Source organism: Trachypithecus francoisi, unplaced genomic scaffold (assembly GCF_009764315.1).
Source record: "Trachypithecus francoisi isolate TF-2019V2 unplaced genomic scaffold, Tfra_2.0 Lachesis_group4, whole genome shotgun sequence".
NCBI lineage: Eukaryota > Metazoa > Chordata > Mammalia > Primates > Cercopithecidae > Trachypithecus > Trachypithecus francoisi.
The window spans coordinates 102,680,044-102,684,956 of NW_022681469.1; positions in this window are offsets into that span (position 1 = coordinate 102,680,044).

The window sequence follows — 4,913 nt, forward strand, 5'->3', positions numbered from 1 at the left end:
TAGTCCCAGCTACTCGGGAGGCTGAGGCAGGAGAATGGCGTAAACCCAGGAGGCGGAGCTTGCAGTGAGCTGAGATCCGGCCACTGCACTCCAGCCTGGGCGACAGAGCGAGACTCCGTCTCAAAAAAAAAAAAAAAAAAAAAAAAAAAAAAAAGAGTAGCTTAAACTTTTCAGTATTAACAGATTTTTTTTTGTATATCTTGTTTAGGGTAGTAAAGATTAACAGTGGGTCAAATATTTTGGCTAGTGTCTTGTCCTGGGATGGCTCATGAGAACTGTTCTACTAAATATAAGGTGACCTTGCTTTTTGCTTATGAAAAAGAAAAAAGAGAAGAAAAAAAATCTACAGCATTTCTGAGTCTTACCCAAATTACTGCAATGGCTACTGGCTGGTCTTACTGCATCCTTTCATGCCCCCAGAGTCAATACCCACAAAGTAGCCAGACTACTCTTAAAATACGTCACATCATGTCACTATCTTACAAACTCTCCAGTGACTTCTTATCACATTCAAAATAAAATCCAAACTCCTGGCCATTCCTTAACAGACCTAGGCTGAACTGGCCCCTACTTCCTTCTCCTTCCTCAACTAACTTCAGCCTTACTGACATCCTCTCTGTTTCAAACATAAAGCAATTCATTCCCACCTCAGGCACTCAGACTTGCAGTTCCCTCTCTGGAAACTCCTTGCCCCTCATGTGTTTGCATGTTGGTCTCAATTTTTTTTAATAGTTCATTGAGATACAATTTATAAATAATACAATTAAAGGGAACAATTTACTGGATTTTAGTATATTTACAGAATTGTGCAACCATCACCATAATCTAATTCATAATATTTTCATCATCCCCCAAAGAAACCTGCTATCCAGTCACAGTCACTCCCATTTTCCCTTCCCATTCTCCAGCCCTAGACTAACCGCTAAGCCACTTTCTGTCTCTATTAATTTGACTATTCTGAACATTTTACATAAATGGGATCATAAAATACATGACTTTTTGTGGCTGGTTTCTTTCACTCAGTATGTTTATGAGGTTTATCCACATTGTTGTAGTAGACATCAGTATTTCATTTTTTTTATTGCTGAAGAATACTCCTTTGCATGGATAGACTGCATCTTGTTTATCCATTCATCAGCTGATGAAAATTTGTGATGTTATTTCTACTCTTTGGTTATTATGAATATCGCTTCTGTGAACATTCATGTACAAGTCTTCGTGTGAACATACATATTTATTTTCTTGGGTAGACAGAAGTGGAATTGCTGGGTCAAATGGCAACTCTATGCTTAGCATTTTGAGCAACTGAAAAATTATTTTCTAAAGTGGCTACAACCACTTTAATTTCCCACCAGCAATGTAAGAGGGTTCCAGTTTTGCTACACCCTCGCCAATACTTGTTAATATCTTTTTGGATTTATAATAAAGTCACACAAAAGCCTAATCTCTATTCCCTCTTTTCACATGTTTACTTTATCTTATGTAAAATGTAAATTTACTGAGCAGGGATAATATATAGTCCAGTTTTTCTCTAGTCCCTCTTTTCACATGTAAAAATGCAGATTTACTGAGGCTAATCAGAGCCTCACAAGAAAGTGAGGCTTCCTCATTGCCTATCCTCCCTGTCTCTTTATTTTCCCCTCCTGCTTGCCCTTTGAGTACTGAAGTTCCCCAAATCCCCTTTGGAAAAAGCACTGGTCACAGATCCTCCTGTGGCTTGAATTTTTTTCCCCGGATGAATCCTCCACCTCAGCTGATGAAAACCTCTATTGACTGAGACCTGCCTCAGTCATGTTTCAGCTTCCAACCCCAATGGCAGAGCCATCCTACCTCGATGAGCCGGTACAATATGACCCCTGCCATCGTGATCCTATCTTCTATCGATGATATAAAAGCACTTCACCATTATTTGAAATTTCATTTCTTTGCATATTTGTTTACTTGTCCATTCATACTCTGTCCTCCATCACTAGAACATGAACCATATGAAAGCAAGGCCTGTCTCTCTTGCTTTGCCTGTTGTGACCCTACCCCTACAACAGTGCCCAGCATAGCATATGCGTCAATAGCTATTTAGTGAATAAACCAGTAAATATGGTTTCACTATATTTAAACTATATTCTGACTATGTTGTCCTGCATCCAAATTAGCAAAGCAACGTATAATTATCAAAGCAAGTTTAGAAGAAAGTCCTTGAAATGCACAGTCACATAGGATAATGATTATACCTTTGATATAGTCTGTGGAATTCCACAGGGTGGAGTCCTCCTAACTTTTTAAGCTAGGGTTAAAGACTCCTTCCCAAGGATCCACTGTCACCCCAGATTCCGGTCCTGAACCTAGTCAGTCACAAAAAAGGGGTATTCCAAAAGCTATAGGCCAGTAGGTCAGCCAGACATCAGTCACCATCTGCTTCTAGTGTGACCACCCTTGTACCCCCATCTTCTGTCACCTCAGCTTACTCCTGTAACTGGCTTCCACCTGAGACCCCTGCCCAGTATCCATGTCCCTAATGCTTAGCCCAGATGCTCTTCCTGACTTCATGTCTCCTATCCCTAATAGAACAGGGGTCTTTCTTCTCTGTTGTTTCAATGAATGGTACCTACTCCAACCCTAGCCCTCATGCCTAGACTCCTACAACCCACTGCTGGACTTTTGTCATGACAGTTTCTCTATAAAAGACACTGTTAAATGATAGTCTGTATACTCAGAGAAAATATTTGGTAAACAACATGTATCTGGTAAAGAACTTGTATTCAAAAACACAGGACCAAAAACAAAACAAAACAAAACAACAAAAAAAAGGGGGCTAGATTTAAAACTGAGTATTAACAACAAAAAGAGGCATAAGGGGACATTTGGGGTGATAGAAATATTCTATATCTTGCTTTGTGGTGATAGTATATGACTAAATGTATTTGTCAAAATTCATAGAACTGTACACCATAAAGGATGAATTTACTGTACGTGACTTACACCTCAATAACCTGACTTTAAAAAGCAACTAATTTCCTTCCTAAGAAACTAAGCAGATTTACATGCCCAATTTATTTTCCTTTTAGTATAATCAAACCTATTCATACAAATTACAGTATTAATTGTGTAAAATGTATAATTTTCCAAATGATTTTAGAAAATAACTTCATTTAGATACATAATAATTGTCCAAATGTTACTAAACTCATTAATGAGGGAACTAGCAAGATAATAAATCTAATTTAAAGGACAGCATGAGAAAGGTTTGTTTTATGATGAGTGAAAGACAAATGTTTGATAAAATTGCTACTTTACATAAAAGACCAGTTAATTTCTCACAGGCCAATAAAGTATACCTTAACTTTTTCAGTTTTCTTCATTGGGTTAATATTACTTACATTTGTGATTAGATAAAAAGTCATTTGTATTTTATCAGATTTCTACTAGCTAACATCCAACTTTGCAGAGTTGTTAAATACCTTGGCTCTAACCAATAGCAAGTCAAGCAAGTGTAATTTCCACTGAAGTATCAGATGACCCTGATGTCAATTTATAAAGCAGGTCCCTGGTCTTAGGACAAAGAAGTTTCTAACAACAAAAACGGGGCACCCAGCTAAAGTGGTTTCTCCCTAATCTTTAGGTTTTTCCATCAGAAACAATAGTGCAGGTGGCAGGGAAGGAATCTCATCTGGGTCTGCTCCAATTTGCCTGAGTCCTGCACAGAGGTAAACTATTAATCACTGTCCACTTTTCCTAATGTTCAACCCCCTGGAATTGCAGATAATATATTATCTGTATACATCAAAGGAAAGAGCTTCTTGAGTGGGAGTTTGTTCCTTTTAGAAGTTTCCCTGAGGGTGGCCCTCCCCTGAGAACTTGCCCCTATTGAGCTATTCGCCAAAAGGGTAGAAGAAGTATGACTGGATGCCCAGAAGTCCAGTTTGCAACAGGAGAGATCAAAGTACTAGCAGGAGAGGAAATAGTTTTCCTCCCCAAACTAAAAATGGATTAAACTGCCTTGTTTGTGCATAGAGATTGTTTATTAGTGTTAATATATTGATTAATTAATATTAATTAAGTACCTTATGAAATCCTTTGTGACCTCACTATGTACCAGGAAGTGCTTTAGTCCTGGGGATAAAATGTGGAAAGAAGAGAGACAAGTTTCTCTTCCATAAGGCTTACATTTCAGTAGGAGAGAGAGCTAATAAAGAAATAAAAATACAAATAATACATGCTATGAAAGAAACAAAATAGGGTCAATGAATATAGATTGTGTAGAGATGTGTGTAGGAAAAGCCTTGTTTTGGACATAATTGTCAATGAAGTCTTTTTGAAGAGGTGACATCTGAACAGAGATCTGAATGAGAAGGTACCAGCAATGTGAATATCTGGGAAAAGTAGAAAAGCAAATGCAAAGAGGCAAAAGCCCCTGGCATGAAAATAAGCTTTAATGCATTCAGAAAATAGAACACCCATGAAGTCACAATGTTGCAACATAGTGAGAGAAAGGAGGAAGAAAACGGTATGAAATTAGGTCAGAGAGCTATGCAAGGCCAGGTCATGTAGCACTTTGCAGATCTTGTAAGGAGTTGAGATTCCATTTTAAATGTACTGAAGAGCCTTTGGAGATTCTTAAGTAGGTGGCCAATGTTCCTGATTTATGTTTATAAAAGGCCACTCTGGCTGTAGAGTGGCAAGTGAATAAAGGAAAGAATGAGTTAAATATTATTATGATACCACATTATGAGCATGAATGTCTTGATCAGGTGAGGCAGATTGAGTTTCCCAAGCCACAGAATGGAAAATGTCCCTTCCGGCCATTTGTCAGGGATATCCTCATGATCTGAAAAGACTCAATTAATCTCTTTGAAGGGAAAAGTTCCTTTGAGAGGCTATTCCTGTTGGATGAGGTCCTGTGCTGTTGGCAAAAGTTT